Source organism: Cupressus sempervirens, chromosome 9 (assembly GCF_028749045.1).
Source record: "Cupressus sempervirens isolate cs-2001-9-10 chromosome 9, ASM2874904v1, whole genome shotgun sequence".
NCBI classification, from domain to species: domain Eukaryota; kingdom Viridiplantae; phylum Streptophyta; class Pinopsida; order Cupressales; family Cupressaceae; genus Cupressus; species Cupressus sempervirens.
Window position 1 is genome coordinate 270098267 of NC_143126.1, and position 14402 is coordinate 270112668.

The window sequence follows — 14402 nt, forward strand, 5'->3', positions numbered from 1 at the left end:
TAATTCATATCAATTAAAAGGGATCCAGCTGAGATAGTTTCACGCTTCAATCATTGCTTTCACATGGCATATTGTAGGTCGGAAACACCATACACTATACCAATTGAAGTGGGTATTCAGATTTATCTAAATGTTATGGACCCTCTTACTACTATGTTTCTAAGAAGGCTTCCTCCAATAGATATTGATACATTGGAAAAGGTCTTTGCAGAGGCAATAACTTTTACTAAGCAAGCCAATCCTAATGGAGGGGGATTGATGCTTCCAGCCCAAGCTATCATAGCAACATTAACATACCTAGTTGGAGCATCCCTAGTGCCTATTTAATTCATACCTATGAACCCAATTCCACTATAGTAGGCACCTGCTCCACAGAACCTTGTGCTAACATATCCAGGGTATGAGCCTCCAAAGATCGCTTTCTTTGAAAAGAAGGCAATAGTTCCTATAGAAGCAGACAATAGCTTCATTTCAGAATTTGATCAAATGAAAAAGACTATGTCTTAGATGAACAATGAATTGACTCATCTTAGGTTGTCACAAGGATAGAACAACAACTTCCAAAGAAACAATGTTGGTCCTTACAAGAATAATTATGGCCAAAATTACAATAGAAACTTCAATGGAAACAACAAAAATGTAGGAAACAATAATGGAGGAAACAACTTCAATCCTCCTAATCAAAATAATGGCTTCTAGAGATAGAACCAACAGTGAAACACCCATCCAAATAATGGAAGCATTCCTTCTAACAATAACAACAACAAAGTTCAGTATGCAGATATCAATCAGTATGATGATGGTCACAATGCACCTAATAACAATGGTTCGTACTATAATGGAAATCAAGAAATGAATCAAGGCTCATAAGTAAATGATAATACTCCTCTTGTGAAATTCAACACTATGTTGTTAAAATCCTATGAAACCATGCAAAAGCCATAGGTAGAATAGTTCATTGGTGAAGAGTTTTCATTCCCATTCAACCAAGAACCTACCCTTCAACAAGAAGAGATGTTTTCCTTTCGCAGTGACAATTGGAATACGTACAACTTGAGAAGTAGAAAGGAATCTTTGATAGATGGAATTCCTCCAGTGCTACAACTAACTCCTCCTGATCTAGGGGTGAGCAACAATCTAGTACCGGTTAAACCACCACTTGGAGGATGACAAAATCAAAACCAAGTAAATGTACCAACGATATTGAAAAATCTTGCTTGGTCTATTGAAAGATATAATGCAGTGGAGGACTTGAAATGAACAAAGGCTAATATGTCCATGTTTGACATGTTGCAAAATTGTCCACAAAAATGAGAGGCACTCATGAAGACCCTAAACCATGCAAAGACTTCCCACAATGCAAATACTACCCCTCAAAAGATGGTGTCGCAACAAGTTAATGCTGTGGAGGCATTGCCCACTATGTTTAAATACAAGATAGAGGTGCCCCCATTCTTGCTTGGTATCAAAATATATGGGAAGAATCTTCATAATTGCTTCATTGATTCAAGAGCCTCATGCAATGTCATGCTATTATCCATAGCACAAAAGTTAGGGGTCATCCCTCAACCTACCAACCAGATAGTGATATAGTTGGACAAAATAGAGGTGAAAGTCATAGGTGTATTGAAAGATGTACATATACAGTTGACAGTTGACCCTTGAATCCAAAGCGTCATTGATATACATGTGGTTGATATCATAGAGACATGGTTACTCCTCAGTAGAGAATGGACAAAGTGTCTAAGGGGATGGTTTTCCACAGATTTCACTCAGCTTTGGTTACCATAGAAAGGTCTGAACAATCAAATCAAGATAGATGTAGAGCCCAAGTTAAAAAAGATGATTACTGATTACAATGCCCCTAATGAGGTAGCCTTCTTACAAACAGATTTAGGCTCCTACAAAGTGATGGTTTTTGATACAATGTCAACCAGAAAACTAGATGATCAAGATATGGACCACATGATTTTAGCCCTGAAAGATGAAGTCGTAACACAATTCATAGACCATATGATGGCTAATCTACAATTTTTAGGAGAAGCTAATCCCAATATTCTCCCCCTTCTCAAATTTTCTTGATTGCATAAAGTTAGCCGTTCGAAGTTTGAATGTTCATTATGTCAAGAAGTAGTTTCTAAGGTGTTGACACAAACGGTTGAAGTAAAGAAAGTCGATGACCCAAAAAATGGACCTACAGAAAACCAAAGTGTTACAAATGCATCTAATGTTGTTGAAGAGATTGAAGGGGAAAATGAAGATCTGAATGCATCATATAGCGATACTTCTTCAGATGGCGGAGGTTTGTCTTCTCCTCCACCTAGAATGATCAAAGTAAAAAGAGGAAGATGGTACATAGAAGGCTAGGGATGGACTTTAGTGGTCATTTGTCCTTTGCCTAAAGTGGAAGAAATTAAAGAATTGATAGGGGAAATTCAAGACAAATAAGAAAAACACACACACCCTCTATCAGGAATTCATAATAAAGAATCATCAAGTCCGCCTCCCAAGAAAATTATAAAGGGTTCCTAAGAAATAATCCTTTAAAGCTCAGATGAAAGAGAAATTGAGGATAAATAAGTATAAGGTTAGAAAACCCAAGGAAAGCTCAATTTGGATGCTTCACTTTGATAGTTCCAAATGCAAATCAAGAGTCGGTGCAGGTATTGAGCTAGTTGCTCCAAAAGATAAATCTTTCTATGCAACATATCGATTGTAATTTAGATGCACTAATAATGTTGCAGAATATGAAGCATTGATTTGAGGACTTCTCTTTGCACTTGAGAAAGGAGTTACAACTCTCATTGTCGAAGGAGATTCTCAATCGGTTATCTAACAAGTAAAATCATTGTATCCCTGTAACGATAAGAGATTGCTTCCTTATAGGAAAAGGGTATGGGATATGTTAGATAACTTTGAAGCTTTGAACATAAAGTCTATTCCAAGGAGAAAAAACATGGTATCTGATGCCCTTTCTATTTTAGGAAGCACATTACATCTGGTTGAAGGAATGAAATTGAAACAATTTTCAGTTAAGTTGGTTGTTGCTCCATCTATTCCTCACAATATCATGAACTTCCAAGTTTTTTAGGATGATCAACATATTCTAGAATTTATTATGTGCAGCAACCACTTTAAGGGACAACAAATAGATGACACCCCAGATGACATACCTGAGGATATCACAACCCAAGATGAAGATGGAATCTTGAACCTAAAAACCAATACTATTCTAAAGGGAATGGTTGAATTAGAACGTATCTTTGATCGTAATGAATCAACACTTAACAAAAGAACCACTGAAGAAAAGGGGACTGAAAAATTCAATTCATACAATTTAGGAACCAAAGATGATCCTAAGATGGTAAGGATTGGGAAGGCATACAGTTTACAGGAAAGGGAAGACATGCTCAAATTGCTCACAAAATATAAGGATGTCATCGCTTGGAGCTATGAAGATCTGAAGACATATGATCCCTGGATCATTACAAATGATATTCCACTCAAACTCGATGCCAAACCTTTTCAACAAAGGCAAAGACTTATCAATCCCATCCTTGATCCTCTGATAATGAAGGAAGTCAAGAAATTGATGGATGCAAAAATTATTTTCCCTATGCGTCACTCTACACGGGTGGCTAATTTAGTTCTTGTATGAAAGAAGATAGGAGAGATTCGGCTTTGCGTCAATTTTCACAATTTGAACTTGGCGTCTCAAAAGGATAATTACCCATTGCCCTCACTGGATGAATTCTTACAAATTGTGAATGGTTTGGAAATGATGTCTTTCTTGGATAGATATTTTGGTTACAATCAGGTGATGGTAGAAGAGCAAGACAGATTAGATACTTCCTTTACAGCCAAATGGGGAACCTTAGCCTACAGGAGAATGCCATTTGGATTGATTAATGTGGGGGCTACATTTCAGCAAGCCATGGATGAAGCTTTTAAGGGATTGATTAATAGATGTATAGTTATCTATATGGATGACTTGACTATCTTTTCAAAGGATCAAACTACTCACATTGTCGATCTAAGACAAGTGTTCAATAGGTGTCATAAATATGGCATATCTCTCAATTTCAAGAAGTGTTTATTTGGGGTCACTAAAGGGAAGCTCCTAGGTCATATCATTTCTGAAGTTGGCATCTCCATAGATCCTGATAGAGCTGAAGCCATTTTGAAGTTATCACCCCCAAACAGTTAGAAGGAACTCAACTCCTTCTTTGGAAAGATAAATTTTATTCGAAAATTTATAAGCAGATTTGTAGAGATTGTGCATCCTCTCAATAATTTTCTCAAGAAGGGAGCTAAAATAGAATGGGTTCCAAAGATAAAGAAATCATTTGAGGATATTAAGGTAGCCATTTCCATGGCCCCAGTATTGGTAACCCTCGATTACAACCTTCCTTTTAAGATATATTCCTTCACTTTAGAGCATTGATGCACAAGGGTCTTAACCTAGAAGAAGGAGAAGGAAGATGAAAGACCTATCGCTTTTATGAGTTGCCCATTGAGAAATGTTGAGTTCAATTATTCTAACCTCAACAAATAGTCTTTTGCCTTGGTTAAAGTTGTAAAGAAGTTTCACCATTACATATTAAGGAGTAAGGTGTATGCTATTGTACCTAACCCAGCAACAAAGACATTGTTGATGCAAAATGAATTTTGTGAAAGGTGAGGTAAATGGATGTTGATACTTCAAGAGTTCAACCTAGAGATCCAACCTACGAAATTAGTCAAAGGTCAAGGATTGTCAAGGATGATAGCTGATAACCAGATTGGCAATGAAAATAAATTTGAGTTTGAGAAAGAGATAGATGATGAAGATTAGAAGAAAATGATAGTATCTCAAGTTGACATTGGCTAAGGTGTGGTGACAGATGTCTACTACCAGGATATTATGTACTACCTCCTACAGAATCGATGCCCTAGTTGGATGAATAGTTCACAACGCAGAGGACTTAAAATGAAGTGTGAGTCCTATATGCTACAAGACAAAAAGTTATACAAAAAGAATTATGAAGGGATCTACTTGAAATGTTTAGGACGTGTGGAAGTGAAGGAATTCCTAGAACAATGTCATGACAAGTATGGTATGGGGTATGGTTCGGCAGAAGCAATGGCTCATGATTTTGAGATTGGGTTACTTTTGGCCCACATTATTCAAGGACACTTTTGAGCATGTGCGATCTTGTCATGTCTATCAAATGAGTGCTAATAAAGAAAGACACCTGGCAATGCCGCTACAACCTATATATGAGGTACACCCTTTCACAAAGTGGGGGCTAGATTTCATTGGTCCAGTTAACCCACCATTATCAACCAGACATACCTACATTCTTACGGCAATTGATTATTGTACGAGATAGACAAAAGCATAAACTTATAGAAATCGCACTACTAAGGTGGTGATAGACTTCATGGGGAACACATTGTTGCCAAATTTAGAATACCATTTTCCCTTGTCTACAATAACAGATCTGCTTTCGCATCAATATTTTTGACTCAATGGGCATTTGAGAATAAAGTTATTATCAAGTTCCCTTCAAATTACTATCAGCAAGGAAATGGGGTATTAGAATCTATGAACAAGAACTTAATTATAGTAATAAGGTGATTGTTGAAGGAGAACCCTAGAGACTGGCAGACGTAGTTGAAATATGCCCTATGGTTAGATCGAGTGCGAGTCGAAAATGCCTTGGGGACTTCTTCGTATTTGTTAGTTTATGGACAAGAACCAGTGTTTCCACTCAACCTTAGAATTTCTATCTTGAACTTCATGAGTGGATATGCTGAAGATGCTGACAAAGTATAAATTAGATTGATGAATCTTTTGGCGATGGACAAAAAGTGGACAGTTGCATTAGAGCATATGGCCAAACATCAAGCTATCATTAAGAGATGGTTTGAAAAGAGAGCCACAATAAAATCCTTTAGGATTTTTGACCTTGTTCTACTTTGGGATAAGGTGAAAGAAAAAATGAGTAGCCATACCAAGTTTTAGTGCTTGTGGACTGGTCCTTATCAGATCACAGAAATCCTTGGAGAAAACACTTTTAGGCTCAGTTCCTTACAAGGGGAATTTCTTCCATTACCAGTAAATGGGAAATTTTTGAAACATTATTTTGAGGCCTAAAAGACCCAAAAAAAAAAAATTAATTAAAATGAAAAATTTAGTTAGGTTTTATTTTTGCATTTAATTAGGTTTTATTTCAGTAGTTAGTTAGGTTTCATTTTCTACAAGTGTGTTTGTTTTCAGTTGTGTGTTTGCTTTAGTCGCGTGTTTACTTTCCAAAGTTGTGTCGATCCTAGGAGGTAAGGTGCACTTGAGATTTTATCTTAAGATATTTCACTAACCACTCTTTGGTTCCAATTTTAGGAAGAGGTATTTCTTTTTCAAAACACTTGGATGATTGTGTGGCTTATACCAACTAAGCAATGAATGTTCCTTATGGAAATAGCGAAACTTTCAATCTTAAATTCAAGGTTCTAAATCAATGAGCTCTTAACACTTTGTGAGCTTAAGAATTGATCTTAGGTGTTGTTGAATTAAGGTTGAAGATAGCAAGGGACAATTCAAACCCCACTTGGTTAAAACAGGAGGGGTCTTCTCAAAGGGTTGCTAAGATCATTGTTTGGCATGAGAGTTTTTAAAAAGTTATAAAAGAGGAACGCAAGGGATGTTCACCAAAGATCAAATCCAAGAAATGACACCAATGTCTTGGCTACATAGTCTAAGCGTAGTTAGGATACAAAATAAAGAAAAAAAAAAAGGACAGTGTTGAGACTGAAGGATTCTAAAGATCTGACTTGGCAAAAAGATAAAATTTCAAAACAAAGTATCTTGTACTAAAACATTGCTTCATCAAGTAGTGACATTACGAGCTACATAGAGAGATTCTTCAAAAATTTCTAGAAAATTAAAAGAAAGTGACAGCCCACTAAGAGCCCTTGAACTGATTCTCTCATTCGATTAAGCAAGCAATCAATAAATAGCCTTCGTGAAGATTCTTAATGAATGAGCCAGTAGGGGTGGAAGATTGTTTCAAAGTTATTGGAAAACTTTGATAGACTGCATCCTGAGATGTCAAAGGGAATAAAAGTACAAATCACACACTGAGCTCAAAAGGTTTTGGATTCTAAAGTTTTGACTTTGAAGTCTTTCAAACTATGCTCAAGCCATTCGCATTTTGGTTGGTCTTTAATACATGTTGAAAGAATGTTTGCTGATGAAGGAATGCCTTTGTCATTTCTTCCTTTTTTTAGGGCTATTTGTTGTGGTCCCACAATGCATGCCCCATTTCGATTAGGAAATAGGGACTCCCTGCTTTTTTTAGATTTGGACCAATTCTGAGGCTCTAAGTCTGTGTCCCGATGTCTAAGAGTCAAAAAAACCAAAAAATTGAAAAATCAAAAAAGTCAAAAAATTGAAAAAATCTAAACAATATTTTTTTAAAAATAAATAAAAAACAAAAAAAATTAATTAACTAAATGCACACTCGTGCACCTCACGAGGACCGCAGGAGCTGATCCCACCTTTGGTGGGGCCACGAGGGCACACCCCACCCTTGGTGGTGCGCAATGTTTAGTTGTGCACTTACACAGTGGGTACTACACATCACCAAGGGTGGGCGGGGCTATATAAGCCCCGACCCCCCCTCTAACCTCCTCAACTTTTTCATTATTGTGTTCTTTCCTTGCAACCTCGCCTTTCGCCCTTCGCAAACCTTTGAACTCTAATGTCTTGTGCACTTTGTAACTCCTGAACCACGCACTTTTCCCTCAACATGCATAGCACCATCATCAAGGTATGCATGACATCCGCCATAAACACAAAAAGAAAAGGTGTGTGCAATTGTGCACCTGACTAAGTGCGCACTTGTGCATGCCCAACCTTCACAACCCTCTCATTTGCAAAACATGAGTACACACAACGTGTCATGCACCATGTTGTTTTATGCTCACTACCATGCACCATGCTACTCTACGCTTGCTGCCCTATGCACCACACTACTCTGCGCTTGCTGTCATGTGCATCACGTGTTGCGAACCCACTACATTATGCTCACTGTCGCATGCATCACATGCTACACACCTGCCACAATGCACGTCACCACATGCATCGCACTATCATGCACCATAAAATGCACACCATGCTATTGCATGCACATGCTACTATGTACCTACCACGCATCACCACATACCATGCACCATGCCCACTATCACGCATCTTCATCTTTGCACACTCTCTACCACCCATTTTCACCTTCACACACCACCATACAACACACTACACCACACATTCTCACTGCACGCACTATGCCATGCACACCTGCTGTCGCACAAAACCCCAGTGCGAACTCCAACACCCTTGCATGCAAAAAAAAATGGTGTGCGCAACTTTGGTGCACAACTATGCACCCCCCATTAACCCATAAAAAAAACCCTTAAAACACATTACAAACACACCAACATGAGGTGTGCAGGTGTGCACCTTATTTTTTCAAAAAAAAAATCATTTTAAAAAGAATAAGGATAGGTCTTTTCATGCATTTAATATTTTTGGTTCTACTAAATGTTGTCATCTCGTGATCTCTTAGTTTTAATTCTAAACTGATGGACATCTTCTCGTGCAGATATCATGGCATCCTCTTCCAGTGAGAAAATGGCACCCAAGCCCTTGGTTTTCAAATTCCAAGGAGTCTTGTCCAAGTCAAGATTCCAAGATGACTATGTAGAGATTAAGGACACTAATTTAGGACACACTAACTTGGGGGAATTTCTAAGAATTTGCAACAAACTCACAAAGAGATTAGCTCTAGTATCCGCATTGATCTGATCAGGGTTGGTGAGTGCAACTTCACACCCAATGTTAGTACAATCAGTGGAGTTAATCATGACAATAATGCAACACTTTGTTCTAGAGGAAAGGGTAGTTAAGAGCATAACAGGAGAAGTTGTATTAGATCTGTGACTTGATAACATTGAAAGGGTATTTCATCTCTCAAGGGCAAATTAATTCATAAGATTCTCCTATGAAATAACAGAGAGGTGGTATAGGGAGCACCTAAAAGAAGCAACGAAAATCATTCAATCATCTTACCTCATTGAGAAGACTCCTCTAGGGAGGATAATAGGAAAAGTGGATATGATAAGGGGGTATATGAAGGAAGGTATTAGCTATTCCATCATTCTTCTAAGAAGGGTCATGGGTCTACCAGCAGCTAGGCACCTAAACATTCTCATGGTCAATTTCATTGAGACAATGAAGATAGCAAAAATGCCACTTGACTGGGCCACAATCTTGAGTGAGAACTTGTGCAAGAAATTGGCGGTAGTCAAGGATAAGAAGAAGTTCTATATGACTTCCTACATGGTATATCTGCTAGCAGCAAGGGCAACAAATTATCCCAAATTGTACAAAAGAGGCAACATGCAGGATCCCAATGCATGGCCTTATATTGTTTACCCTCAACTGGTGAGGAAGAAGCTCTCAGCATAGATCAAGGAATACAAGATCGTAAATGATGCATTCATATTAGCAATCATCTGATTCATAGAGGGAGACTATGCAAAGAGGTTATCTGATGAGGCAATAGCATAGATAACAGCTCTCGGGGCCTAGTACATCTAGTTTAAGACATTCATGTATCTAAAAGTATTTGTTACCTCTGTCAACCCTAAAAAGTTCCCTAGATATCCTAGTGATAAATTGGTATTATTGGAGATTGTACAACATATTGAATTTATGTATGATAGGGTAAGGAAATAATAAATACCATGTTGGACATGGCCCCTAGTCATAGGACCATACCAAGTGAAGTGGAAGCAAGATATTATGTCTTTTGAGTGGGAGTAGGAACATTATCCCATTGAGGAATACAACTCTCCTCGGCCCTATTTTGATAATATTGGGAAAGTTAAGAGTCTAGTTAGTAGAGAATTCCACCATGAGGAATCCATTGAAGACCACTAGATGAATGCAACAAATGACTATAATGTTTGCATTAGGGAATATTGTAGGATAACTTTGTATATGGTAGAGAAGGCTCTCAAACTAAGCATTCCAGAGGAAATAAGGTAGGAATATTTTAGGGAGCTACTGGACACCTCATTCAACCTAGACAAAATTAGAGAGAAACCCATAATGAATGTCGAGGTTGACAGGGAGGAGGGCGATGATATTAATCATTGGGTGAGACATGTAATCAGAATGACAAAGGACTGGATCAAGAAACCTTTTCAACTTGATCCAATACCTGATACCGTGATATTTCACGCACAAGCCCGCCCAGAGAAAGGTAGAGAAAAAAAGTTACAATTCCTACCTTTGCGGCCCAGTCTCCCATCAAGCCTAAAATAGTATACCAACTTGACCACCTGGTTGGATACTATCACCCTTCAAAGAGGAAAGGAAAAGGGAAAAGAAAGAGGAGACCTCCTCAAACGGTTGACTAGTACATTTGGGTTCATTTTTCGACCCAATTTTTGACCAAATTTGACCAACCCATTGGTCAATATTTTTTTGGTCAAAATTTTGACCAACTCCCTGGTTGGTCAAAATTTTGACCAATCTATTGGTTGAAAACCTTCCAAAGCCATTGTCTAAGTTCAATCAGGAATTGGTCAAAATTTTGACAAACAAAGGTAGAAAAAATTTTAGCCATTGGTGGAAATTTTGACCAATGAAGGTGGAAATTTCGACCAACAAAGGTAGAAAAAAATTTAGGTGTTGGTGGAAATTTCGACCAACAAAGGTAGAAAAAAAATTTAGGCGTTGGTGGAAATTTTGACCAACAAAGGTAGGAAAAAATTTAGGCGTTGGTGGGAATTTTGACCAATGAAGGTGGAAATTTCCACCAACAGCTAGGTGTAAATTTTTTTCAAGCATTATATAAAACAGTTCACATACCTTATCTATGATATGACATTTTGCATGCATCCTACACTCTCTCATCCGGCTGATGATGGATTACGCAGAGTGATTTGAAACCATGATTCTAAAAAACACACATAATCAAATCCAAAATGAACTTGCACTACAAATGGATTGTGGAAATTTGATATTTTTAATTTTGCATGCATGTCTACCAGGACAAATATATGTTTAAGTTGTGATTGTCCTGGTAGACATGCATGCAATTTTACCAATATTAGATTTCCACAATCCATTTGTAGTGCAAGTTCATTTTGGATTTGATTGTGTGTTTTTTAGCATCATGGTTTCAGATCACTCTACGTAATCCATCATTAGTCGGATGAGAGAGAGTGCAGGATGCATGCAAAATGTCATATCATACGCAAGGCATGTGAACTATTTTATAGAATGCCTGAAAAACATCGACAATAACTAATATGAAGAATATATAATTAGTTATATGATTGAGACAAATCATGTACATTGTATGAAGGCAGTCCATGGCTAACAGAGCCCACCAAAAGATAAAACATATGATAAAAAGAATTATTTTCATGTTTTGAACATATGGGGTACACATAACATGACTTATTATTGCACAATTCAACTAAGTTTAGTTAATTATCATCATGTACCCAAAAAGGGATGAATGGAATGTTGAAACTGACCTCCAACTAACTACTATCACCATCCCTCTATATTATAAGTTATAGTGGTGCTCTAGATTTTCTCTATTCCATCATACACTTACATATCATACACTTTACCATAGTCCATATCAACAAGGTTAGAGAGATCAGTTTCATTTGACTAGTATGTGGAAGACCTTGATGTTGAGAAGTTGTGTGATTCACATGGAGTGGAAGGTGTTTTGGCCCCTTGGAAGGAAGCTTCATCTCTTTTATCGGCTTCTTTATTTTTACTTGGAGAAGCATATTGCTTTGAATTGTCCCCATGGCTCCTTGGAGATGCTGCCAAGAGTGTCCTTGCTATTTTCTTCTGCCATAACATAATGTTCACAAAGTGTTAGAATTGTCTCTAGATGAAAAGAAACTGTAGAGGCTTAATTGACATGTGATCTTAGTTAATGTAGAAGATAGATTATGAAATATCATATGAAATGTTGATACAAAAGTCTTCCTAAAACAAAAATGTAAACCATATCAATCCTAAAAATGATTTATATCATTAATCAATGTAAAAGAGAGTAGAAAGAAATCATAACTGATATCTGAAATGTGAACATTGTAGGCATTTGATCCTTTGAAATGAACATGTTCTCCTGATGAAGACTTAAACTAGTCTGGATCCCTGCAGAAACACATGACATGTAATTGAATGGATAAAAATTTATGGTACAAGCACTTGAAACACTTAGACTAGATACTGCAGCTCAAGTGCCAAGGTCTTGAAAAATGCTAAACACATTTACTTATTGGTGAAGTTTATATGAAACATCAAGCAAAATTTTGTTATATGGTGCAACACATTCACTCAAAGCCAGTGATCCAGCTAAAATCATATGTTTAGCAAGAAAAACTCTTTACTATTTTTTCCATTGTTTTTGCATCATCAAGTTTTATTTTTAACTATTCTATGTGGAAAAAATGTAATCTGGAGAACAGTTTCTATTCTACCAACAGGTTCCATATAAATAAATGTCAAGGATTTTATATTATTCCAATCTAAACTGATTAGAAAGTTTAACTCAAAATTTTGTAGATCTATCTTTGACCAGGTGGAAGCTATGCAACAAACCAGTTAGAGCTAAAGCAAGCTACCATATTAAGATGTTGAGGAAGATGTTGTACTTCTATCACTGGGAGCTTGTGTGTCTTCCTCATTACATGCTTAGGCTGAATATGTGACTGTAGAATCACATGTCTCACCTATTAAAAAAATATAGTACATCAACATGGCAAGAAGGCTTCCATCTTTCGACAATGCATTTAATGAATTGAACATCTCAATTGCAACCAACATAGTTTTGAGGGCTACGCCCCAAATGATCTGGCTAGAACTTGTGTTCTAGGCCCAAATGCTACAAATAACAACCTATGATGCCTTCATCTGTACACAATGTCTTTCTAGTTTCTTTCTACTCACACGCCCATTTCATTTCATATGATCATCTGAAAATTGTGTCACTCTAAGCTCTCAACTATTTCATCTTGATTGATCATATTATAACCACTGAATGAGATCTTTGGGATAAGCTATAGGCATCCATCAAAGCATAAAGGATTTTGTCAGATGGTGTAGATGAAGTAGTAGCATTTGCCTTGGGAGACATGCTTTCAAAATGGAAGCATAGATAAGTCATGTGAACTGTTTGATAGGATGCCTAAATGTAATGTGGTCATCAAAAGTCATGGTTGTTGGATATGCACAAAATAGATATATTGAGAGAATATATTTGTTTAAGTTGCAACTGCCTTAGTAGACATGCATGCAAAATGTGGAATCCTAGACGAATAGTTCAACTGAATCCTCCTCCTAGAGGAAGGCTACAACAAATACACAGTTCAATTGAATGGTCTATAGATACCATCAAGATCAGCATTTTTAACAATCCATCAAGATCCTATTATGTATTGGTCACTATTCCTAGATGATTTGTAGTCATATGTGTCATGTTTGTGGCATCACATCTCACCACACTTATCATTGTATAAAGTTTTATGTCTCTACCAGTAAGCATATTCAACTTGCAATAAGTTTGTGACAACTAATATTGAAAATCTCTTACTGCAGTTTTGAAATAAAAGCTCCACTAAGTAGCCAACAACATTTCATCCATCTTTTATATAATATTGAGCACCACATTTATCATATATGTTTTTTGTCTCAAGGAGCTTAACTAGACTAGTATTGGGTTGATGATGGCCTAATACTACCTTGTTAAGATCCTCAAGACAAGACACATCGGCTCTGAGTAGAAAGCATCCTGATAAATTCAAATTAAGTGTGGAATAATTAGCAAAGCTAGCATTCAAGTATTAAAAGGGAATGGAATAAAATATTTAATTTCTTACCAGTTCATGTTTTCTGATTTTGCACTGTTCTTTAAAATCCATTTTTCTACTATCTCACAATCAACTGGACGATGAGCTTCCTTGGAGCACTGAAGAGGTTTTAGTCAAATTTTTTAACTATTTAAGTTTTAATATAATATATTAAAATCAAGAACAATCTGTTGGAAAAGAAAAGCACCTACCAGAAGGACTATTACTAAGCACAATATAACAGAACTTACATTATAGCAAAAGTTGTGTGAACATTTGCAAGTGATATCATAGCACCCACTTCCAATTACGAAGTCAACACCATACTCACAGCCAGGAGTTGAACATCATTTGGTCTACAAGTACATCCAAACAACAGTTTTAAGCAAATTACTTATTTCATACTCTCTACTAACCCCAAAAAATACTTCAGAGATGGAAAAAAGATAAATCTATTAATAACAAACACAAGACCA

At 36.8% G+C, this 14402-nt stretch overlaps 1 pseudogene; it reads right to left on the reverse strand.

The window, feature by feature from the left end:
* Positions 1 to 334: 334 nt before the first annotated feature.
* The window catches only part of LOC149538496 (chaperone protein dnaJ 16-like), a 30524-nt pseudogene continuing 16456 nt past the window's right edge, over positions 335 to 14402 (reverse strand).